The following is a 27,354-nucleotide window of genomic DNA, read 5'->3' as shown; positions in this document are numbered from 1 at the left end:
ACAGTAACGCGGTTTGGTTGAAAATAATCCTGTGTGATGCATGTACCGTACGCGAGATTTTTCGTCCACTGATATGCTACCACGTCACCATCAACAGTACATAAGAATTTTAGCCGAACAGGATCGTGACACCTCATCAGTCAATGCCACATCATCGGTCAATGCCACGTCATCGTCCGTCTATGTGAACAGTGTCGTGAGCAGTAATGTATACAATATCGTACACGTGAACAGTGCCATTTTTCCTTTTATGCTCCTCCTAAGGTATTCGACCGTCTTGAGTTCAAAAGTGATGTCCGTTTTGCCATCTAATCTCTCGTTTATTGTGAAATGACTATGATGCCCCTAAAATACATAAAATACTTAATTAAAATAAAACAAACGAAATTAAATCAAAAGAAGGTTAAATTCATAAAAGTAAAGGTGTTAGTAAGACTTGAAATGTAAAATGACGGTTTTCTCCTTTATAATTATGCATTTTCTAACACTCAACACACCCCCCAACCAGCTTATTGCTAGTCCCTAGCAAATGAAGCGAAAATAAAATTCAAATTCAAAATGATTTTTTTTTTAAATTTAGAAACACTCGTGTTTATTTAATCAGATTAATGATAGCAATCAAATAAAAGTATAAGCATTATCTCCCGTCTAAAGCAACATCACACTCACATCAACCATCCACATGAATTAGCCCAGTATACTTTGTTATATCTACTTTCAAGAATGACATGTCAAACCCCAAAATCTCACTGGAAGTAGTGACACTCTCACAAATAAATTAAACCCACTAAAAATAGTCACTCCAATGAATGGTAATTAAGAGAGAAAATAATAAAGAAGTGATATCACATGCTCTCACCAAGATGAAATAAATATGCCCTCAGCTTAGAAATAATACGATCTCAAGTCAAACAAAAATGCTAGTCAACCCACTTTATTTATCTTTTTTTTATTATGCATCACTACATCTTTTTAGCCCATATAACTAGCTTCTACTTCAAACTATAGATCCCTAAAATCAAGAAGGACTTTTATTAGGACGTAACGTAGGCTAGGGACATGGCTAACAAAGAAGGGAAATAAGGAAAACAAAGTGTATGTTTGAGAAAAATGCAGATAATTTTTTTTTTTTTTGGAAGTTGCAAGGTGGATTTTACTTATTATTTTTATTTTTATTCTTTTGAAACAACAACTTTTGTTTTTTTTTCTTTTTTTTTTTTGGCATAACTTCACTAAATAAAATAATTATTTACATTTTTCTCAAACATAAACAGGTGATGGAACTTATAAGACATCGGGTAATACTCCAAATCGGAGTGGGTAAAGATGATAAGTTGACAAAGAAAATGTTTTTTTTTTTAAAGGCTCAAAAGGGTTATCTATGGATATTTAATAAAAAGGATGGCTAGAAAGGCTCAAACGGACCAAAGATGGCCTTTCCATCGTCTTTTAAGGCTCTAAATAATCATTCATATCTACTAGTTAGATGGGCCTCCCAATGTAACAACACACATTTTTTTCTTTTTTCTTTTTTTTTATTATTTTACAATTTTTTTAAGGGTTAACTCAAAAGCAATTTAGAGATCGTGTGTAAAATAATAAACTGCTAAGCTGTATAAAGAGTGGGCAAAAGGGTTATTCTCTAAGAAAAATAATAGGCTCAAAAACTCACTTAGTACTTATTATGACATGTTCATTCCTTCAAGCAACTCACATTTGTCTCCGACATCAACATGTAGAGTAGCAAACATAACGTAACATCACTTAAGACCAAAGATAATACAAATACTAAAATTTGAAATTAATCATGTCATCCAATGTTAAAACAAATCACACAAATTTTTTTTTTTTCAAAGAAGATGCGTTTCTAGAGGAACTACACTCCATATTCAGCCATCTTCGACTCAAAAGTTAGAAAATGTATATTTATAGAGGAGAAATTAAAAAGAAGAATAAAAATGAACATCAAAACTTAATAAAGAAAAAGAAATTTTTTTTTAATTTTTTAATTAATTTTTTTTAAAACGATGAAGATGCGTTTCTAGAGTCACTACCCTCCATATTCAGCCATCTTCAACACAAAAAGTTAGCAACAGTTAGTTTCTACAACAAAAAATTAGTAAAAACTTAACCAAAATTCCACAATTGTCGACTATTCCCTCCCCCCAACCAGAACGAAACATTGTCCTCAATGTTTGAAAGGAAAGAAGTAGAGTTTAGAAGACATCACCTGGGTGGTGCAACACAGAAAAAAATATTTACAAGCGGAGAGTTAAATCTAATTTGTACTTCTTACTGCGGCTACTGTTACCATCATTATTTGGGCGCTCCAACACAAAGGTCCAGGGGTTTGGCTCCGGTTTATAAGCTTGTAACATATCAAGTAGCTCATTAGCAGTGTGAGCACAAATAAAGAGTTTTTTCGCATTAAAGGGAATGAAATAGTTTTTTATTGCATGGTTGAGAAATGCGATAAAGCCATCATAAAAGTTATTGACATTTAACAAACTGATGGGTTTCTGGTGGATGTGCAGATGGGCCTAAGATGCTAGTGTGATAAGTGCCTCTAGTGATGCAAGATCTCCTGGAAGGAAAATAAAAGTATCAGCATGATTAAGCATTTCAGTTATTCTTTCTTGCATACCTGAGACGACTAACTCTTCTCCAGTTGATGAGTCAGACGAACTGCCCAATGGTTTTAGGACTCTTGGGATGATGCCTAACACTTGACTTCCTCTGACAAAAGCTGCTTCAGAGACCATTTTTGATAACCCTCGGTTACCTCCTCCATACACCAAGTGTAATTTTCTCTCTGCTATACTTCGACCAAGATCGATGGCTGCCTCAACGAACTCTTTATGTTTGCCATAGGTAAATCCAGAAAGCACACAAATGTTCTTGAATTGTCTATTTGGAGTAGCTGCCATTGTGATACTTCTCAAAAAATAATTTGTGAGTGCTTGACAAAAAAAATCACATTTAAGAGTCTTGGTGACAGTGGGTCACAATTGTATATGAGGTAACATGTCAGTGTCAAATAACGCGTAAAGCACGTGGCTCGCGAGTCAAAAAGGAAACAGTAAAAAGGAAAAAGAAAACAGTAATAAAATTATTAAAGACAATAATGCACATAATAAAACAATAGTGAAATAAAATAACAGTAAAGTGAAAGGATATTTACAGGTAGTTGCGACTGTGGCTCACATCTTCCTCTGGTTTTACGTCCAAAAACGGCTTGAACGCCCTCTATGGGTCGAGGATAGGCTTCCCATCCAGTTTTCTTATAAACTGGCAAACAGGGTCGTTTATAGTCAGATTCCCGAGACTATATCGTGCATGCTCTTTGTAAAATAATGGCCATAACTGGAGAATCGCTCCTTGCACATATCCACTAGGATGCGTTTCAAGAGACAAAAGGATATCATCCAATGACTCCTTATTCAAGCCATCCCTAATGAATTGAATCTTATCTTCCCTGTTATCAGACACCATTCCTAAAGAACATGGGTTTTTGTTGCAACTCATTCTGGCACACTTATGACAAGCAACCAAAATTCTTCGAGCTCGTCGTTTTCTTGCATAATTTCCTTTACCACAACCAGGCATGTATGCAATAAATTTTGGAGGTAACTCACCTGTCGATCGTACTTTCGCCTCAATTAACCAATGAATATCAGCAGGTATGTTATTCCTCATGAGCAATCGCATGCGTTCGGACCAAGCTTTATAGATCGTAAGGAGGGCATTCTGAGTAAATGAAGGGAATCGCTTGTGAAGCTTCGCTAGAATCTCGTTTCTGTCCATACTTTCGCCTCAGAATATCAGTTATTATGGGAAACTGAAGTAACCGATTTGATTGTCACGGAGTACCGTTATCCGCCACTTCGCCGGGGTAACAAACTAAAGCACACAAACAGAAAAACAAATTAAAACACACAAAGAAAATTAAAATCGTCCTCTTATTAAATTTACCTCAAGCTCCAACTGGATGCCGTAAACACTTCTCTCAATGTCTCTGAGTTGGCTTTCTAGACCCTCAACATAGGCTACTAACTCTGGTGGTTGTAGAGCCCAAATACGATGTGTTTTACAAAATTGAATCTGTCTTTTGAGATGAGTTTTGACACGTTGAAGTGGTTTAAGAATGTTCAGGAGGAACGGTCTAAGTAAGGTACTCATGATAAAAAATGATAAGAGAAAACTTAATAGTTAAACAAACACACTTATGCAAAAATAATTTCAATTAGCAAAAGAATAATATAAAGAAAGAAAGAAAGAAAAATCAAATCACCGAAAAGAAAAAAAATCAATTCAAATTTGGTGGGTCACTCAAATTTATTTCGATGTCTTCTCCATGTGGTTGGTATTCTAGATATGGCTTTAATCTTTGACCATTAACTTTAAACGTGACACCGTTCTTTGGGTCCTTAATTTCAATTGCCCCATGTGGAAAAATAGTATGAACAATAAATGGGCCAGACCAACGAGAGCGTAACTTACCTGGGAATAGGTGCAAGTGAGAATTGAATAAAAGCACTTTCTGACCTGGAGTGAACGATTTTCTCATAATTTGCTTATCATGGAAGACTTTCATTCGTTGCTTATAAATCTTGGCATTTTCGTATGCATCATTGCGAATTTCTTCAAGTTCTCCCGGCTGTAATCTTCTTTCTGAGCTGGCTTGCTGCATGTCAAAATTGAATTTCTTGATGGCCCAATACGCACGATGCTCAAGTTCCACAGGTAGGTAGCAAGCTTTTCCATACACCAGCCTGTAGGGTGATGACACAACTTAAAAGTAATTTTTAACTCTCAAGTATAAGAGTGTCTTGTTGTATTATAACTCGGTGAGTCCGAGGTCGATCCACAGAGAAAAGATTTAATTAGTACATTTTATTTTATCTAAAAATTGAAATTAAAACTTGAATATAAACAACTTAATTTAAATGAAACTATGGAATTGAACTAGTTAGGGTTATGGATCCACTCTTAGAAATAAATAAAACTTAATAAATTCTTTTTGCCAATTTGTTTTAGATTTATTACCCAAAAGATTAATTATACAAATTATTATTATTTTTCCTTTAATTTTATGATGGATTAAGTATTTATTGTGCCAAAATTTAATTTGTCTACAATAAGTCAAAATACCATTTCACCATGCCTTATATTAAGATCTTAAGAATTTATTGTGCCAAATTCATTTGTTTGTCTACAATAAATCAAATTTTCAAAATATAAAACATGTATAAAATTAAATAGAAAATAATTTAATTTATAAAATTAAACATAGAATTTGATTAAATCATATTTATTTCTTAAGAGTTTCACCTTCCCCTAACTAATATTATTTAGTTAAGCATAATTAAAATAAAAAGAAGTAGTAAAATTGAATTACTTATAATTAAAAGAAATAAAAATAACTAAAATTGGAAATAAAACTAATTTTATTAATGAAAATAATTATACAAAATATTAAAAACACACCTGGAAATCAAGATTACAAGGAGATGGAGAGAATTTGAGAAGAAGAGAGTTGTAGAGAGATCATTAAAACATAAAAATGAGGCCCTATTTATAGAAAAATAAATTCATAATCCAGTGCTTTGCGGTCCATCATAGGCTTCATGCATGTGCTCCTCACAACCCTTAGATCAAGATCCAATTGCTGGTCAAACTTCAAAAGTCAATATCACACATGGCATCATTTGACTCGTCCGATTTGCCCAAAGAACGGTTGAGATTTGGCGGATTAATGGGTGGATCGGGTCGACCCGAATACAAAGATTCGGATCCTCCAACTTGCTTCACCAACCATTGCCACGTGGCACAATCATGGCCATTGAATCATGAACGGTTGAGATTTAGTCAAGATTGCCAGTTATCCCATGCACTCATATCTATTGTAAGCTCATTTCATCATCCAATCAGTGCTCGGTCAACAGGAAATGTCAACTTTTTTTACACAAGCCCAATTTTAAGCCGATCTTGACTGATCTTAAGGTTTTCGGACCTCCGGAATCCAAATTTGACCTTCGTTTATTTGTTTGGAGCCTCGAAGTACGTGAAATTAATAATTTTCCTAATAAACATATAAAAATACACAAAATTAAATATATTTAAAACATAATTAATAATTCATAATATATTACATAAACACAAATATAAATTATAACATAAGCATAAAATAACATATTATCGCTTGATAATTAAACAATTTTTAATACTAATCACACCCCCCAACAAGCTTATTGCTAGCCCTCTAGCAATTAAAGCGTTATATTAAGATTTATAAAATTCACATGCAAGTTAATAGTTGTTCATCTATCCTCTAAATTACCAAATAAATGAACTCTCCCAAATTCCTTTACCACATTGATGTTCACTCATTATCCAGAATATCATCAAACCTTCTTTTGTGCTCAAGTAATTAACACAATGTTTATGGGGCTTCATTAAAAGAAAAACAACATTTTCGTTTTAAAATTTATTAGAAATTATATCTTTAGGCAATAGATTATTCACACTTTTTTTTTATATTTTACATTTCTAACCCGTGTAGCGAGCTTTAGGTCAGTGACTCCCAGACCAGTTGGTCTTAGGGCACTAGGTGTTGAAGCACCCCTACAGACTTAATTACTCGGGTTTCTAATAAACAAACAATATATCTATTACCCATGTAGCAAGCTTTAGGCCAGTGACTCCCAGACCAGTTGACCTTAGGGCACTAGGTGTTGAAACACCCCTACGGACTTAATTACTCGGGTTCTAGATATAGAAAAATTAAAAATAATTTTTTTTCTACTTTTTTTTTTTTGGAAATATACACTTTCTACTACCTTAGATACTTTTCCTAATAAATCAAAAGAACTAAATGCTGTAAAATTTTAACTTACAACCCACTAGTATGTGTCATAATGTGTGTGTGAAGAATGATTCAATAATACCTGTTAAATGAGTAAACAATTAAATAACTTAATAACCAAGTGGAGAGTTCACAAATTTGAGTAGTTCAAAGAAAAGGGAACAAAAACAACTTACTATGAATCTCAAAATCAAAATATAATACAACAAGACTATTAGGATGCGTCTCAAAAGTCGTGACTCTTTACACGACCATCCTAGACAAAAAACAATTTTTTTTTTTTGGCAAAGAAAAGAAAAGAGAAAAGAGAAAAAACAACACACATATTTAAAACATACGTCAATTATCCCCACCCCACAACCTAATCTAAACATTATCCTAACATTTTATAATTTTACAGATATGCAAAAAAAAAATAATAATAAATAAAAATAAAAGAGAATAATAAAAGAAGAAGAAGAGGAGATCTCACCTGAACTTGATGTAGAAGCTTAAAAGTAGATAACAAAGATGAAGAAAAAGTCAATTTGTTTTGTTTTTTTTTTTTAACAACACCCTTAAGATTAAGAAGATGCGTTTCTAGAGAGACTACATTCTCTATATCCTGCCATCTTCGACTCAAATTTGTCCTAAGTTAGTCTTTACAGAAAAAAAAAAATTTTGTTATTGTTTTTTTTTTTTTTTGTAAACACATAACCAGGACTAAGACATTCCACAATTATCAACTATTCCCTCCCCCCAACCTGAAAAAGACATTGTCCTCAATGTTTTAAAAGGAAAGAGAAAGAGTGTAGAAGACATCACATGAACACTACAACAGAAAATATTTACAAACGGAGAGTTAAATCTAAATCGCACTTCTTATTACTGCTACTGTTACTGTTACCATCATTAGTCGACCAATTCAGTGCAACAGTCTGTGGATATGGCTCTGGTGTATAAACTTGTAAAAGATCAAGTAACTCATTAGCAGTAGAAGCAGAGATAAAGAGTTTTTTTACAGAATATGGAACAAAATGATTCTTTATTGCATGGTTAATAAAAGTTAGCAAGCCATCATAAAAATTATTAACATTTAACAAACCGATGGGTTTTTGATGAATGTTCAAGTGGGCCCAAGATGCAAATGTAATTAGTGCCTCAAAAGTTGCAAGATCTCCTGGCAAGAAAATAAAAGCATCAGCATGATTCATCATTTCAGATATTCTCTCTTGCATACTTGATACCACTAATTCTTCTCCAATTGGTGGGCCAGACATGCACACTAGCGGTTTCATGGGTTTTGGGATAATGCCGAGTACTTGGCTTCCTCTGGTAAAAACAGCTTCTGAGACAAGTCTTGATAACCCTCGTTCATCTCCTCCATATACAAGATGCAGTTTCCTCTCTGCTATGACACGACCAAGATCTACAGCTGCCTGAACGAACTCTTTGTACTTTCCAGAGTGAAACCCAGAAAGCACACAAATATTTTTGAATTATTTACTCGAAGATGCTGCCATTGAACTAATTTTTCAAAAACAAGTTGTGAGTGTTTGAAAAACGAGCTCATATTTAAAGATCTTGGTGACATAAATAATGAGAAACAGCTGTAAATGGGTTGGCATATTTGTCAAATGACGAGGAAAGCTCGTGGTTCAATAATTCAAAAACAAACAGTAAAAAAAAGTAATGATTAGAAAAAGCAAACAGTAAAAGAAACCAAATAAATACAAAATCACATCGCTAAATGCAATAATGCAAATGATAAAATAAAATTAAAGTAAAATAACAGTGAAGTGAAAGGATATTTACTGGTAGTTGTGATTGTGGCTCACATCTTCCTCTGATTTTACGTCCAGTAACGGCTTGAACGCCCTCTATGGGTCGAGGATCGGCTTCCCATCCAGTTTTCTTATAAACTGGCAAACAGGGTCTTTTTGAGTCAGATTCCCAAGACTTAACTGTGCACTTTGTTTTTGGAATAGTATCCACAAATTGTAAATCTCACGTTGCACAATTCCGCTTCGATGCGTCTCAAGAGATCGTAAGATATCATCCAACGATTCTTTACTCATGCCATCTTTAACGAATTTAATTTTATCTTCACGAGTATCAGAAACCATTCCTAAAGATTTACAATCCGGTCGTTTGCAACCAAGTCTTACACAGTTATGACATTTTGATCCAAGTCGTTTAGCTCTCCTTTTCTTAGCAAACGTACTTTTACCAAAACCAGGCATGTAAGAAACAAATTGACCAGAAAACTCACCTGCTAATCGGACCTTTGCTTCAATTAACCAACGAATATCAGAAGGAATGCCATTGATCATTAACAAACGCAGTCGTTCACAACGAGCTTTGTAAATTTTCCTGAGGGCATTCTGAGGGAGAGAGGGAAAATGCTTATGGAGTTTATGTTGTATTTCTTCCATGTTTGATTTTGGGGTTTCAATTATTGTTGGAAACTGAAGATACCGACTTAAGAAGTCATGGAGTACCGTTATCCGCCATTTATACGGGAAAATAAATCAAAACACACCAAAATCAAATCTACAAAATCAAATCAAGCGTGAAAGCGAGCAAAAAAAAAAAAGCACACAATATAAAAGGAAAATGAACTTACATTCGTCCTCTCATTGAGTTAACCTCAAGCTCCATTTGAAATTTATATATGCCACTCTCTACTGTTCTGAGTTGTCCCTCTAGATCCTCAACATAGGACACGAATTCTGGTGGTTGCAGATCCCAAAGTGGATGTGATTTACAGCTTTGTATCAGGCCTCTTAAGTGAAATTTTATACGCCGAAATCTTTTAAGATGTGCCAACATATATTTTCTCATTGAGGTGCTCATGATGTAAAATGAAAATTGATGAGAGAATGTACAACTGTCAAACAAACACGCTTACACAAGAAAAACAATGTTAAAAAAAAACTATGTACAGTGCATCAATCTAAAGAAAAAAAATCAAACAATGAAACGTTAAAATAATAGTAAAACAAAAAAAAATCATTAAAGACTTAATCAAGAACTGGTGGGTCATCCAAATTAATTTCGGTGTCCTTGTCACGTGGGTGATGTTCCAGATATGGTTTTAATCTTTGACCATTAACTTTAAATGTGACACCGTTATTTGGATTCTCAATTTCTATGGCCCCATATGAATATACATTTTTTACAACAAATGGGCCACTCCATTTTGACTTTAACTTCCCTGGAAATAAATGAAGACGAGAATTATAAAGCAACACTTTTTGACCAATCTCAAATGTTTTTCGAAAAATTCTTTTATCATGAAATGCTTTTGTTCTTGCCTTAATAATTCTTGAATTTTCATATGCATCATTCCTTAATTCCTCAAGTTGATTCAATTGCAATTTTCGCACATTACCAGCATCATCCAAATTTGAATTAAAAGCTTTAATAGCCCAAAGTGATTTATGTTCAAGTTCAACAGGTAAATGACAAGGTTTACCATAAATTAACCGATAGGGTGACATTCCTAATGATGTTTTAAATGCAGTGCGGTAAGCCCAAAGTGCATCATTAAGTCTAAGAGACCAATCTTTTCGGTTTGGGCTAACCGTTTTTTCCAAAATTTGTTTTATCTCCCTATTTGCTAATTCAACTTGACCATTTGTTTGAGGATGATAAGGGGTAGCAATTTTATGTGTAATTCCATATTTCTTCATTAAAGACTCAAATGACTTATTACAAAAATGCTTACCTCCATCACTGATAATGGCTCGAGGGATTCCAAATCAACTTAAAATGTTTTCTCTTAAAAATTTAATCACAGTTTTACTGTCATTATTTCGACAAGAAATTGCTTCAATCCATTTTGAGACATAATCAACTGCAACTAATATATACACAAATCTAAAAGATGATGGAAATGGACCCATGAAATCAATTCCCCAACAGTCAAATATTTCAATTTCAAGTATGGGATTTAAGGGCATCATGTTTCTTTTTGTAATTGATCCCAATTTTTGACATTTTTCACAACTTTTGCAAAATTCATATGTGTCTTTAAACATGGTAGGCCAATAAAATCCACACTGCAAAATTTTAGTAGTAGTTTTTCTTGAAGAAAAGTGACCACCACATGCTTCAGAATGACAAAAATTAATGACACTACTTACCTCATTATCAGGAATACATCGCCGAAAAATTTGATCTGGGCAATATTTGAACAAATAAGGATCATCCCAATAAAATTTCTTTACTTTAACAAAAAATTTCTTCTTCTCTTGAGCATTCCATTGCAAAGGTATTTTACCTGTAACAAGAAAATTAACAATATTAGCATACCATGGCATTGAAGTAACAGAAAATAAAAATTCATCAGGGAAAGAATCATTTATGGGTGTTATATCATTGCAGAATTCGGATGTGAGTCTTGATAGATGATCAGCAACAACATTTTCAGCACCCTTTTTATCTTTGATGGTAAGGTCAAATTCTTGTAGTAACAAAATCCAACGAATTAGTCTCGGTTTGGCATCCTGTTTACTCATCAAATATCTCACAGCAGCATGGTCAGTAAACACAACAGATTTAGAGCCAAGCAAATATGAACGGAATTTATTTAATGCAAATACCACAGCAAGTAATTCTTTTTCAGTTGTAGAATAATTCATTTGAGCACTATCCAAAGTCTTACTCGCATAATAAATCACAAAAGACTTACCATCCCTTCTTTGTCCTAAAACAGCACCAACAACAAAATCACTTGCATCACACATTAATTCAAATGGCAAAGACCAATCAGGAGATTGCATAATAGGTGCAGATGTTAAAAGACAAATTATTTTTTCAAAAGATTTTGGCAATCATCATTCCATTCAAACGGTGCATCTTTTAATAAGAGGTTACAAAGTGGTTTAGATATGACACTAAAGTTTTTTATAAACCTCCTATAAAATCCTGCATGTCCTAAAAAGGATCGCACATCTCTAACTGTTTTTGGTTGTGGCAATTTAGATATGACTTCAATTTTTGCTTTGTCAACTTCAATTCCTTTAAGAGAAACAACATGACCCAAAACAATTCCAGAAGTAACCATGTAGTGACATTTTTCCCAATTCAACACGAGTTCTTTTTCAACACATCTTTTTAAAACTTTCTCCAAATTATCAAGGTAATCATCAAAAGAATTCCCAAACAAAGTCAAATCATCCATAAAGACCTCTAAACAATGTTCAACCATATCACAAAAAATGCTTAACATACATCTTTGAAATGTTGCAGGAGCATTACAAAGCCCGAATGGCATTCTTTTAAATGCAAATGTTCCAAAAGGACATGTGAATATGGTTTTTTCTTGGTCTTCAAGTGCTATAGGAATTTGATAATAACCTGAATATCCATCTAAAAAATAGTAGTAGGGATGTCCTGCTACTCTTTCTAAGATTTGGTCAAGGAATGGTAATGGAAAATGATCTTTTCTAGTGGCTTCATTTAATTTTCTATAATCAATGCACATGTGCCAACTAGATGTAATTCGTGTTGGAATTAATTCACCTTTTTCATTTTTAACAACAGTGATTCCAGATTTTTTAGGCACTACTTGTGTAGGACTTACCCACTTACTATCAGAAATAGGGTAGATAATTCCCACATCAAGTAATTTAAGGACTTCTGTTTTGACTACCTCTTTCATATGTGGGTTTAATCTTCTTTGAGGTTGTTGACATATTTTAGCATTTTCTTCCAAATTAATTCTATATGTGCAGATTAAGGGATTAATGCCTTTAATGTCATTTAAAATCCATCCTATTGCATTTTTATGCTTTTTAAGAACAGTTAGTAACTTACCTTCTTGGTCGCTTGTTAAAGTAGAAGAAATCACAACAGGATAAGTTTGTTCTTCTCCAAGAAAAGCATATTTCAATCCTTCAGGCAAAGGTTTCAATTCCATTTTAGGTGCTTCTTGTTGTTCTGTCTTTTCAATACTTCCAAGCTCCTCAAATTTTGGCTCGTCATCATAATTTTGCGAAGTCTGCATAGAATCAAGCAACGAATTTATATTAGAAATATCAAGTTCAAGTTGCTTATTTGACTCAATTGAATTAACTAAACAAACATTAGAAAGTTCAGAAAAATCCCCTTTTTGAATATTTTCCTCGATACAAGATTCAAACAATTCCTTTTGTTCATCAGTATCATCTTCATTCTCATTTTCTTCATTAGGTTGCCTGCACATGTTGAAAACATTCAATTCCAAAGTCATATTCCCAAAGGATAAATTCATTAAACCATTCCTACAATTAATCAAAGCATTAGCAGTTGCTAAAAATAGTCGACCTAAAATTACAGGAATTGGTTTGTAATTATTCACAACATGTTCAGTTTCCAAGACAATAAAATCCACAGGATAAATAAATTTATCAACTTGTACTAAAACATCTTCCACTATTCCTTTTGGTACTTTAACTGATCTATCGGCAAGCAAAAGTGTAGTTGAAGTTGATTTTAACTCACCAAGATTAAGTTGAAGATAAACTGAATATGGAAGCAAATTAACACTATCACCAAGATCTAGTAAAGCATGCTCAATTCTGTGGTTACCAATAATACAAGAAATGGTAGGACAACCAGGATCTTTATATTTCAACTTATTATTAGTAGACAGAATTGTACTTACCTGTTCGACCATGAAAGCACTCTTTCTTACCTTCAATTTCCTCTTAACAGTGCACAAGTCCTTTAAAAATTTGCCATATGAAGGAACCTACTTGATTGCATCTAATAGAGGAATGTTAACTTTCACTTGCTTAAAGATTTCATAAATTTCAGAAGAGTGGTTTGATTTCTTTGGTTTATTCAATGCATGCGGAAATGGTGGTTCAGGTGGAACACTAGTTATTTCTTCACTAGGTGTAAGTTCATTTAGTCCTTCCTTACCCTTTGAATTTTCATCATTTTCATAAGGTTCAGGCATAGGTCTATTGTTGAGTGTTAGAAAATGCATATTTATAAAGGAGAAAACCGTCATTTTACATTTCAAGTCTTACTAACAACCCTTACTTTTATGTATTTAACCTTTTTGTGATTTAATTACATGTGTTTTATTTTAATTAAGTATTTTATGTATTTTAGGGGCATTATAGTCATTTCACAATAAAGGAGAAATCAGACTGCAAAACGGACATCACTTTTGAACTCAGGACGGTCAAAAACCTTAGGAGGAGCATAAAAGGAAAAATGGCACTATTCACATGTACGGTACTATTCACGTGTACGGTACTGTATACGTTACTATTCACGACAATGTTCACATAGACGGATGATGACGTGGCATTGACTGATGATGTGGCATTGACTGATGAGGTGACACAATCCTGTTGGACTAAAATTCTTATGTACTGTTGATGGTGACGTGGCAGCATATCAGTGGACGAAAAATCTCGTGTACGGTGCATGCATCACACAGGATTATTTTCAACCAAACCGCGTTACTGTTCATCCGGGTCAAACCGCGTTACTGTTCAAAGTCGGGTCAAACCGTGTTACTGTTCATCCGCGTGGTCAAACCGTGGACTGTTGACTGATGACGTGGCGCAATCCTGAGCGTCCAAACTGTTTTTAATCCGATGGCCATGATTTACTCCATGTATCTATAAAAAGGGGGCCTCTCCCCCCTAATTTGATATCTCTGAATCCATTTTTGGGATCCATTTTCTGTAATTCCCTCTCCATCTTATATTTTCTTCGTATTTTAATAAATTCCCATTTTGCCCCTAGTTCAATTATGAGTGCCTAATTTTCTTTCAAGCTTGGGTTGAAGGTGAAGTCTCAACATGTGTCATGGGCTTAATTTGGTAAATTTATTTTCTCTTCCCCTCTAGTTTTTGTGGATGTTTTGACTTCTCGTCGACAAATAATACTAATCTTGTCTAGTACCGCCTTGGTTACACCGGCTCTCTAGTATAAGGTTATTATTATTTGGCACGGTAAGCCCTTAGCACCATATTGATTAGAGTGTGGTTCATGAGGTGTGGATTCCCCCCTCATGATTTAATTGGTATTAATAAGGAATATTTAGCCCATGATGCATGTTGATACGGATCCAGATACCCAAGTACGTCATTTCAATAGAATTCTCTTCAATTTATTCTCGCCATTTTAATTTAAGTTGTAGCATATTCCAAATCATTTCCACAACAAATCCAATCACCCATTCACAAAATTAATTCTACACAATTAAAATCCACCTCCTCGTGGGATCGACACTCGTCACCATTGATCTATACTATAATAGATTCGTGCGCTTGCGAGTACATTAAAATTTGCACAACAAGTTTTTGGCGCCGTTGCCGGGGAGGTAAGTAATTTTAATTAATAGAATTAATTTTTGTGAATAATTTCTTTTATTTGTTTTCTTGTATTTTTTTTATTATAAAAAAAAAGAGTGAATCTACATTTAAAGGTTAGTATTTCTTTTATTTTTTCTCTTCTTTAAAATTCTGTAATTTATTTTTCAATTTATTTTTCTTTGTAATTTTTTTTTGTTTATTTTATTAATTTAATTTTTAGGTAATTTATTTCACGTATTTGTTTTTGTGTATTTTTATAGAAAGGTTTTAATAGCGCAATAAGGTTAGTATCGTAATTTCTCCCTCTTCTTTATTTTTATTTGTTTTGTTCTCATCCTTATTTTTATTTTATTTGTTTTGCATGCATGGTCGTAGGTCATTATTACCTAATCTTGAACCTATAGACCTTGAATTAGAAAAAACACTTCGCACACACAAACAAATTAAAAATAAAATGGATTTACAAGCACCACAGGAGAGGCCATTTAAGGACTATTTTAGTCCCTTAGCTAATTTGAGCACATCATGCATAAGATACCCAAATGTAGCTGCTAGGAGTTTTGAACTAAAACCTAGTGTGCTAAATTGTCTCCCCACATTCTATGGCCTAGAAAATGAGGACCCATATAATCATTTGAATGATTTTCATGCAATTTGTCAAACATTTAAATATGAGAATTTTTCAGATGATGATGTTAAACTCAGATTATTCCCATTTTCTTTAAAAGATAGAGCTCGTTCATGGCTTAATACATTACCTGCTAATAGCATTGCATCATGGGAACAAATGGTAACTAAATTTTTAAATAAATATTTCCCAGTGCATAAAACCAATGCTATTCGCAGGGAAATCTCAGAGTTTACCCAGAGAGAGGACGAGCAGTTTTTTGAAACATGGGAGCGATTCAATGGGCTACTCTTGAAGTGTCCACATCATGGGTATGAGAAATGGCACCAATGCCAATACTTTTTGGAGGGATTATTACCGAATGTGCAAGAATGGCTAATGGCAACAAGTGGAGGAGAGCTAATGTCAAAAAGTGCATTAGAGATTTGGAAATTCTTCCAGCGACAAGCGGATAATTCCCAACAACGGAGTCGATCACTCAGGAATACTAGACGAATTAAGGGAGTAAATGAGGTTCAAATTGGCGAGTCAACTTCGGGAATCAAAGAAGTCAAGGAGATGGTTGAAGGTCTTGCTCGACAAATAGCATCGTTATCGACTGCTAAATCAACAGAACCACATGACCATGACTCATACTCAGATCAAGCCAATGCCATAGGTGTAATGAGAAAGCCATCAAATTACAACCCATACTCCAACACATATAACCCTGGATGGAGAGACCACCCCAATTTTTCATGGTCTCAAGGATTTCAACAGAATGGACCAGCAGCTCCAGCTCCACCAATGCAACAAATTCCTCAAGTTCCTCAAGCCTCTCAGCCACCATTTAGACCATACAATCAGAACCAGAACCACTCTCAACCTAGACCATGGGAGGATGCATTCCAGAATTTCAGGAATGTTACTCACTCCACGATTGAGCAACAGAACCGTACCATTGATGGACTACGAAATGAGTTGAGAGCAGGCTTCAACTCACAAGCTCAATCAGTTTCAAGCCTCGAAAAAATGGTGGGACAACTTGCTTCTTCAGTTCAGACATTGGCAATGACTGTTGAGAAAGGCAAATTTCCAAGTCAACCAGTGCCTAATCCTAAAGGAGTACATGAAGCAAGTACCAGTTCACCGCAGCAGCATGGAGAGGTCAAAGCAGTCATGACCTTGAGAAAAGGAAAAGAAGTCGACAACAAAGTGGAGATGCCGGTGACAAAAGAAAATCAAATGGTACCTGTGAATGTTGAGGAATCATCACCGGAGGAGAAAGAAGAAACCAACCCACGAGAATACGTTCCGAAAGCTCCATTTCCTCAGAGGTTAGCGAAAGGCAAGAAGGGAAAATCCACAGGTGAGATTCTTGAAATCTTCAAACAGGTAAGTGTTAACATCCCTTTGCTTGATGCTATTAAACAAGTTTCATCTTATGCCAAGTTTCTTAAAGACCTTTGTACTAAAAAGAGAAATATGCATGTTCAAAAGAAGGCATTTTTAACAGAAAATGTTAGTTCTATCCTCCAACATAAAATTCCTCTAAAATGCAAAGACCCAGGCTCCCCCACTATCTCATGTAGCATAGGGAACCACACAATTGAGAATGCTTTGTTGGATTTAGGAGCTAGTGTAAATCTGTTACCTTATTCAGTGTTTGTGAAACTTAGACTTGGAGAATTACACCCAACTCCAGTGGTGTTACAGCTTGCAGATTGGTCTACGAAAATACCTCGTGGTATTGTGGAGGACGTGCTTATCCAGGTAGAAAAGTTTTATTTTCCTGTTGATTTCATTGTAATTGACACTCAACCAATACAAGATTCAAGGAAGCACATCCCCATTATTCTAGGCCGACCTTTCTTGGCAACTGCGGATGCTCACATTCAATGCAGAACTGGAAATATGCAGTTGTCCTTCGGCAACATAACTATAGAGCTAAACATTTTCAACATTGCCAAACAACCTCACAATGCAGATGATGGAATTGTTGATGTGGATTTAATAGAAGCATTAATTGATGACACTTTTGTTTCAAACCTTAGTGATGATCCTTTACAGACATGCTTAACTCACTTTGGTTTTGATTTTGATATTGACAAATCGGTCGAAGAGGTCAACGCCCTACTTGACTCAGCACCATCTATGGACACTAATAAATGGAAGTCAAGAGTTGAACAACTAGCACCATCAGAAAAGAAACTCATCCCATCATCAGAATCACCACCGAAACTCGAGCTCAAACCATTACCCAACACTTTGGAATATGCATTTTTAAGGGAAGAAAGTTCTCTGCCGGTAATCATTTCATCATCCCTAAATGACGAACAAAAAGGTAAGTTGTTGGATGTTTTAAAAGAGCACAAAGGAGCATTAGGATGGACCATAGCAGACATAAAAGGTATAAACCCAGTAGACTGCATGCATTACATTCACCTTGATGCAAATGCTAAATCTACTAGGGAAATGCAACGTCGGTTAAATCCTAATATGAAAGAAGTTGTTAGAACAGAAGTCCTTAAGCTATTAGATGCTGGTATCATTTACCCCATTTCTGATAGTTCATGGGTCAGTCCTGTACAAGTTGTCCCTAAAAAGTCAGGAGTCACAGTAGTTACCAATGCTGATAATGAATTGACACCCACTAGAGTGACTACAGGATGGCGTGTATGCATTGATTATAGAAAATTGAATTCTGTCACACGTAAAGACCATTTTCCTTTACCATTTATTGATCAAATGTTTGATAGATTAGCAGGCCACGAATTTTATTGCTTTCTTGATGGCTACTCAGGATACAATCAGATTCCCATAGCACCAAAAGATCAAGAGAAGACCACTTTCACTTGCCCTTTTGGCACATTTGCATATAGGAGAATGCCATTTGGATTATGTAATGCACCTGCTACATTTCAACGATGCATGTTGAGCATTTTTTCTGATATGGTTGAACGATTCCTTGAAGTCTTTATGGATGATTTTTCTGTCTTTGGTGACTCATTTGATCAATGTTTACATCATCTAACACTAGTTCTGCAGAGATGTATCGAGAAGAATTTGGTATTAAATTGGGAGAAATGCCATTTTATGGTAAAACAAGGTATTGTTCTCGGTCATATCATTTCGAGCAAAGGTATTGAGGTTGACAAAGCCAAGGTGGATCTCATTTCTAATCTTCCTCCACCTAAAACAGTAAGAGAAGTAAGATCTTTCCTTGGGCATGCTGGTTTTTATAGACGTTTCATTAAAGATTTTAGCAAAGTTTCTAGACCCTTATGCAATCTACTTGCTAAGGATGTACCTTTTGTCTTTAATGATTCATGTCTTGTTGCATTTGAAAAATTAAAGCATTTGTTGACATCATCACCCATCATTCAGCCCCCGAACTGGAGCTTACCATTTGAGCTCATGTGTGATGCATCTGATTATGCAGTAGGAGCAGTATTAGGACAAAGGGTTGATCGAATTCCTCATGTTATTTACTATGCTAGTATGACATTGAATGATGCACAGTTGAACTATTCAACTACTGAAAAAGAAATGCTAGCAGTAGTGTTTGCATTGGAAAAATTTTGATCTTATCTCATTGGTTGTAAAATAATTATATTCACAGATCATGCTGCTCTTAAATATCTTCTCACAAAGAAAGATGCAAAAGCTAGACTAATTCGTTGGGTGTTACTTTTGCACGAATTTGACTTGGAATTCAAAGATAAGAAAGGAACAGAAAATGTTGTGGCAGACCACCTCTCTCGTCTCTATTTTGACTCAATTACAAAGCCATTAATATTGAATGAGTCATTTCCAGATGAACAATTAATGAGTGTGGAATTATTACCTTGGTATGCTGATATAGTTAATTATCTTGTTACAGGTAAACTTTCAGAGCATTGGACCAAGCAAGACAAGGCTAAATTCTTTGCAGAAATAAAGAATTTCTTTTGGGATGACCCATATTTATTCAAGTATTGTGCAGACCAAATTGTTAGACGATGTGTCCCAGAAAGTGAAATTCAGAATATCCTTTCATTCTGCCATGAACAAGCTAGTGGAGGCCATTTCAGTGCTAAGAAAACCGCGACTAAAATTTTACAATGTGGTTTTTATTGGCCAACTATATTTCGAGATGCTTACACTTTCTGTTCTTCATGTGATAGGTGTCAACGAATGGGGAGCATTACGCGAAGGAACATGATGCCACTAAATCCAATTTTAGTGGTTGAGATTTTTGACGTATGGGGTATTGACTTCATGGGACCCTTTCCCCCGTCTTTTGGTCATCCATACATATTGGTTGCTGTTGACTATGTATCAAAATGGGTAGAAGCAATTCCATGTAGGACCAATGATCACAAGGTGGTGATAGCATTTTTGAAAAGCAACATTGTTTCACGCTTTGGATTCCCTCGAGCGATAATCAGTGATGGTGGTGCCCACTTTTGTAACAAAGCATTCAAAGCTCTTTTGACAAAGTATTCAATCACACACAAAGTGGCAACTCCGTATCATCCGCAAACCAGTGGCCAAGTTGAGATATCCAATCGAGAAATAAAGCACATATTAGAAAAAACGGTGAGGCCAGACAGGAAAGATTGGTCATTAAGACTTGATGATGCATTATGGGCATATAGAACGGCTTTCAAGACCCCGATTGGGATGTCACCCTACAGGCTAGTGTATGGAAAAGCTTGCCACCTACCTGTGGAACTCGAGCATCGTACGTATTGGGCCATCAAGAAATTCAACTTTGACATGCAGCAAGCCAGCTCAGAAAGAAGATTACAGCTGGCAGAACTTGAAGAAATTCGCAATGATGCATACGAAAATGCCAAGATTTACAAGCAACGAATGAAAGTCTTCCATGATAAGCAAATTATGAGAAAATCGTTCACTCCAGGTCAGAATGTGCTTTTATTCAATTCTCGCTTGCACCTATTCCCAGGTAAGTTACGCTCTCGTTGGTCTGGTCCCTTTATTGTTCATATTGTTTTTCCACATGGGGCAATTGAAATTAAGGACCCAAAGAAAGGTGTCACGTTTAAAGTTAATGGTCAAAGATTAAAGCCATATCTAGAGTACCAACCACATGACGAAGACACCGAAATAAATTTGAGTGACCCACCAAATTTGAATTGATTTTTTTTCTTTTCGTTGATTTGATTTTTCTTTCTTTCTTTTTATTATTATTCTTTTGCTAATTGAAATTGTTTTTGCATAAGTGTGTTTATTTTACCATTAAGTTTTCTCTTATCATTTTTAATCATGAGTCTCATACTTAGACCGTTCCTGCTGAACATTCTTAAACCACTTCAACGTGTCAAAACTCATCTCAAAAGGCAGATTCAATTTTGTAAAACACAACGCATTTGGGCTCTACAACCACCAGAGTTAGTAGCCTATGTTGAGGGTTTAGAACGCCAACTCAGAGACATTGAGAGAAGTGTTTACGACATCCAGTTGGAGCTTGAGGTAAATTCAATAAGAGGACGATTTTAATTGTGTGTTTTAATTTGTTTTTCTATTTGTGTGCTTTAGTTTGTTACCCCGGTGAAGTGGCGGATAACGGTACTCCGTGACAATCAAGTCGGTTACTTCAGTTTCCCATAATAACTGATATTCTGAGGCGAAGGTATGGACAGAAACGAGATTCTAGCGAAGCTTCACAAGCGATTCCCTTCATTTCCTCAGAATGCCCTCCTTACGATCTATAAAGCTTGGTCCGAACGCATGCGATTGCTCATGAGGAATAACATACCTGCTGATATCCGTTGGTTAATTGAGGCGAAAGTACGATCGACAGGTGAGTTACCTCCAAAATTTATTGCATTCATGCCTGGTTGTGGTAAAGGAAATTATGCAAGAAAACAACGAGCTCGAAGAATTTCTGTTGCTTGTCATAAGTGTACCAGAATGAGTTGCAATAAAAACCCATGTTCTTTAGGAATGGTGTCTGATAACAGGGAAGATAAGATTCAATTCATTAGGGATGGCTTGAATAAGGAGTCATTGGATGATATCCTTTTGTCTCTTGAAACGCATCCCAGTGGATATGTGCAAGGAGCGATTCTCCAGTTATGGCCATTATTCCAGAAAGAGCATGCACGATATAGTCTCGGGAATCTGACTATAAACGACCTTGTTTGCCAGTTTATAAGAAAACTGGATGGGAAGCCTATCCTCGACCCATAGAGGGCGTTCAAGCCGTTTTCTGGACGTAAAACCAGAGGAAGATGTGAGCCACAGTCGCAACTACCTGTAAATATCCTTTCACTTTACTGTTATTTTATTTCACTATTGTTTTATTGTGTGTATTATTGTCCTTAATAATTTTATTACTGTTTGCTTTTTTCTTATTACTGTTTACTTTTTCCTTTTTACTGTTTCCTTTTTGACTCGCGAGCCACGTGCTTTACGCGTTATTTGACACTGACATGTTACCTCATACACAACTGTGACCCACTGTCACCAAGACTCTTAAATGTGATTTTTTTTGTCAAGCACTCACAAATTATTTTTCGAGAAGTATCACAATGGCAGCTACTCCAAATAGACAATTCAAGAACATTTGTGTGCTTTCTGGATTTACCTATGGCAAACATAAAGAGTTCGTTGAGGCAGCCATAGATCTTGGTCGAAGCATAGCAGCGAGAAAATTACACTTGGTGTATGGAGGAGGTAATCGAGGGTTATAAAAAATGGTCTCAGAAGCAGCTTTTATCAGAGGAAGTCAAGTGTTAGGCATCATCCCAAGAGTCCTAAAACCATTGGGCAGTTCGTCTGACTCATCAACTGGAGAAGAGTTAGTCGTCTCAGGTATGCAAGAAAGAATAACTGAAATGCTTAATTATGCTGATGCTTTTATTTTCCTTCCAGGAGATCTTGCAACACTAGAGGCACTTATGACACTAGCATCTTGGGCCCATCTACACATTCACCAGAAACCCATCGGTTTGTTAAATGTCAATAACTTTTATGATGGCTTTATCGCATTTCTTAACCATGCAATAAAAAACTATTTCATTCCTTCTAATGTGAAAAAACTCTTTATTTGTGCTCACACTGCTACTGAGCTACTTGATATGTTACAAGCTTATAAACCGGAGCCAGACCCCTGGACCTTTGTGTTGGAGTGACCAAATAATGATGGTAACAGTAGCCGCAGTAAGAAGTACAAATTAGATTTAACTCTCCGCCTGTAAATATTTTCTTCTGTGTTGCACCACCCAGGTGATGTCTTCTAAACTCTACTTTTTTCCTTTACAACATTGAGGACAATGTTTCGTTCTGGTTGGGGGGAGGGAATAGTCGACAATTGTGGAATCTTGGTTAAGTTTTTACTAATTTTTTATTGTAGAAACTAACTGTTGCTAACTTTTTGTGTTGAAGATGGCTGAATATGGAGTGTAGTTACTCTAGAAACGCATCTTCATTGTTCGAAAAAAAAATTTTTTTTTCTTTATTAAGTTTTGATGTTCATTTTTCTTCTTCTTTTTATTTTCTCCTCTATAAATATACATTTTCCAATTTTTGAGTCGAAGATGGCTGAATATGGAGAGTAGTGCCTCTAGAAACGCATCTTCTAAGTTAAAAAAAAAAAATCATTTTCGTTTTCTATCATTTTAAGTGTAACTTTTCTAATTAGTTTTTATGCATCATTTTCATATCTCTGCATACATACTTTCCTTTCATGTTTAGAATAGGTTGGGGGGTAGAATGTTGTTTAAAAAAAAAATAGTGTGATTTGTTTTAACATTGGATGACATGATTAATTTCAAATTTTAATATTTGTATTATCTTTGGTCTTAAGTGATGTTACGCTATGTTTACTACTTTACATGTTGATGTCGGAGACAAATATGAGTTGCTTGAAGGAATGAACATGTCATAAATAAATGCCAAGTGAGTTGTTGAGCCTATCACTTTCTTGGAGAGTAACCCTTTTGCCCATTCTCTATACAGCTTAGCAGTTTATTATTTTATACACGATCTCTAAATTTCTTTTGAGTTAACCCTAAAAATAAAAAATTGTAAAATAAAAAAAAAGAGAAAAAAAATGTGTTGCTACATTAGGAGGCTCATCTAACTAGTAGACATGGATAATTATTTAGAGCCCTAAAGACGATGGAAAGGCCATCTTTGGTCCGTTTGAGCCTTTCTAGCCATCCCTTTTATTAAATATCCATAGTTACCCCTTTTGAGCCTTTAAAAAAAAAAAAAAAAACCTTTTCTTTGTCAACTTATCATCTTGACCCACTCCGATTTGGAGTATTACCCGATATCTTATAAGTTCCATCACCTATTTATGTTTGAGAAAAATATAAATAATTATTTTGTTCAGTGAAGTTATGTAAAAAAAAAAGAGAAAAAAAAAATAAAAGTTGTTGTTTCAAAAGAATAAAAATAAAAATAATAGGTGAAATCCACCTTGCAACTTTCAAAAAAAAAAAAAATTCTCTGCATTTTTCTCAAACATACACTTTGTTTTCCTTATTTCCCTTCTTTGTTAGCCATGTGGGCTAAAAAGATGTAGTGATGCATAATTTAAAAAAAAAAGATAAATAAATTGGGTTGACTTACATTTTATTTGACTTGAGATCGTATTATTTCTAAGCTGAGGGTATATTTATTTCATCTTGGTGAGAGCATGTGATATCACTTCTTTATTATTTTCTCTCTCAATTACCATTCATTGGAGTGACTATTTTTATTGGGTTTAATTTATTTGTGAGAGTGTCACTACTTCCAGTGAGATTTTGGGGTTTGACATGTCATTCTTGAAAGTAGATATAACAAAGTCTACTGGGCTAATTCATGTGGATGGTTGATGTGAGTGTGATGTTGCTTTAGACGGGAGATAATGCTTATACTTTTATTTGATTGCTATCATTAATCTGATTAAATAAACACGAGTGTTTCTAAATTTAAAAAAAAAATCATTTTGAATTTGAATTTTATTTTCGCTTCATTTGCTAGGGACTAGCAATAAGCTGGTTGGGGGGTGTGTTGAGTGTTAGAAAATGCATATTTATAAAGGAAAAAACTGTCATTTTACATTTCAAGTCTTACTAACAACCCTTACTTTTATGTATTTAACCTTCTTGTGATTTAATTACATGTGTTTTATTTTAATTAAGTATTTTATGTATTTTAGGGGCATTATAGTCATTTCACAATAAAGGAGAAATCAGACGGCAAAACGGACATCACTTTTGAACTCAGGACGGTCAAAAACCTTAGGAGGAGCATAAAAGGAAAAATGGCACTATTCACATGTACGGTATTATTCACGTGTACGGTACTGTATACGTTACTATTCACGACAATGTTCACATAGACGGATGATGACGTGGCATTGACTGATGATGTGGCATTGACTGATGAGGTGACACAATCCTGTTGGACTAAAATTCTTATGTACTGTTGATGGTGACGTGGCAGCATATCAGTGGACGAAAAATCTCGCGTACGGTGCATGCATCACACAGGATTATTTTCAACCAAACCGCGTTACTGTTCATCCGGGTCAAACCGCGTTACTGTTCAAAGTCGGGTCAAACCGTGTTACTGTTCATCCGCGTGGTCAAACCGTGGACTGTTGACTGATGACGTGGCGCAATCCTGAGCGTCCAAACTATTTTTAATCCGATGGCCATGATTTACTCTATGTATCTATAAAAAGGGGGCCTCTCCCCCCTAATTTGATATCTCTGAATCCATTTTTGGGATCCATTTTCTGTAATTCCCTCTCCATCTTGTATTTTCTTCATATTTTAATAAATTCCCATTTTGCCCCTAGTTCAATTATGAGTGGCTAATTTTCTTTCAAGCTTGGGTTGAAGGTGAAGTCTCAACATGTGTCATGGGCTTAATTTGGTAAATTTATTTTCTCTTCCCCTCTAGTTTTTGTGGATGTTTTGACTTCTCGTCGACAAATAATACTAATCTTGTCTAGTACCGCCTTAGTTACACCGGCTCTCTAGTATAAGGTTATTATTATTTGGCACGGTAAGCCCTTAGCACCATATTGATTAGAGTATGGTTCATGAGGTGTGGATTCCCCCCTCATGATTTAATTGGTATTAATAAGGAATATTTAGCCCATGATGCATGTTGATACGGATCCAGATACCCAAGTACGTCATTTCAATAGAATTCTCTTCAATTTATTCTCGCCATTTTAATTTAAGTTGTAGCATATTCCAAATCATTTCCACCACAAATCCAATCACCCATTCACAAAATTAATTCTACACAATTAAAATCCACCTCCTCGTGGGATCGACACTCGTCACCATTAATCTATACTATAATAGATTCGTGCGCTTGCGAGTACATTAAAATTTGCACAACATCTATCAACAACCTTACAACTACGAAGAGTTATAACTGACTTGACTTGGTCTGTGGGTGGATTTTGTTGAATTTTAGGATTTGGTTGTGGTTGGGCTGGAAATTTTCCTTTTTCTTGAATGGTGAGTGCAGAAGCAATTTTAGCAAGCGTATCTTTCAAATCAGAAAAAGTTTGTGCATTTTGATTGTTAATAGCATCTTACTTTCTGATGAATGAATGCATTATGTCTTCTAGATTTTTCCAGGGTGGTGGAACATATGGTGCTTAAGGCTGAGGATTTTGAAAATTTTGTGGAGGTGGTGCTTGTGAAGATTGTGCATTATTATTATTCCTCCAACTGAAATTCGAATGATTTCTCCAACCAGGATTATAAGTCTGTGAATATGGGTTTGGTTTATTGAAAGTGTTAATGACATTAGCTTGATCATTTAGACATTCTTTAAGTGCAAGCAAAGTGGGACACTCTTGAGTGAAATGATCATTCGAATTACATATGTTACATGCAATTTCTTGAACAGATTTTACTTGATCACTCTTTTTATGCTCCAAAGCTTCAACTTTCCTAACTAGGGATGCAAATTTTGCTTGTAAATCATGATCTTCCCTAAGGTTATTGATTCCTCCACTAGATGGAGATGATTGTTGCTTATTTGTCAATTCAAAAGTTCCAACAGTATCCCAATGTTGTGCATTTTCATCTAATTGGTCAAGGTAATCTAGTGCATCTTCAGGATTTTTATCCCTAAATTCACCATTACACATCATTTCAACAACCTGTCTACTTTGGGGTATTAAGCCCTCGTAGAAATAAGTGACCAATCGCCAAGTTTCAAAACCATGATGTGGGCATATGTTAAGCAACTCTTTAAACCTATCCCAACATTGGTATAATGTTTCTCCATTTTTTTGAGTGAAAGAAGTGATTTTCCTTTTAAAAGAATTTGTTCTATGAGGTGGAAAGAATTTTTTCAAAAACTGTTCTTGCATGTTATTCCAAGTTCTTACTGATCCAGATCTAAGGTTTTGTAGCCAAGTTTTAGCTTTATCTTTTAATGAAAAAGGAAAAAGCTTTAATCTAATTATGTTCATGCTACAATTTTGGTCCATGTATGTATTACAAACTTCCTCAAAATCTCTTAGATGTAAGTACGGATTCTCAAATTCTAAACCATGAAATGTTGGTAAAAGTTGGATAATACCTGGTTTAAAGTTGAATCGA

General features: G+C 35.0%; 2 non-coding genes and 1 pseudogene across 2 annotated transcripts; 1 reads left to right on the top strand and 2 right to left on the bottom strand.

Annotated features, from left to right (window-relative positions):
* Nucleotides 1–3,246: 3,246 nt before the first annotated feature.
* The window catches only part of LOC112097817, a 24,288-nt pseudogene continuing 180 nt past the window's right edge, over nt 3,247–27,354 (bottom strand).
* LOC112098615 lies at nt 16,007–16,110 on the bottom strand. The gene has a single exon (XR_002905725.1). It is a non-coding gene; the product is annotated as a small nucleolar RNA R71 (small nucleolar RNA).
* LOC112098594 lies at nt 26,968–27,076 on the top strand. The gene has a single exon (XR_002905704.1). It is a non-coding gene; the product is annotated as a small nucleolar RNA R71 (small nucleolar RNA).

The sequence above is a fragment of the Citrus clementina genome, unplaced genomic scaffold (genome assembly GCF_000493195.1).
Source record: "Citrus clementina cultivar Clemenules unplaced genomic scaffold, Citrus_clementina_v1.0 scaffold_5, whole genome shotgun sequence".
Classification (NCBI taxonomy): domain Eukaryota; kingdom Viridiplantae; phylum Streptophyta; class Magnoliopsida; order Sapindales; family Rutaceae; genus Citrus; species Citrus x clementina.
This window is presented reverse-complemented; position numbering and strand designations above follow the sequence as displayed.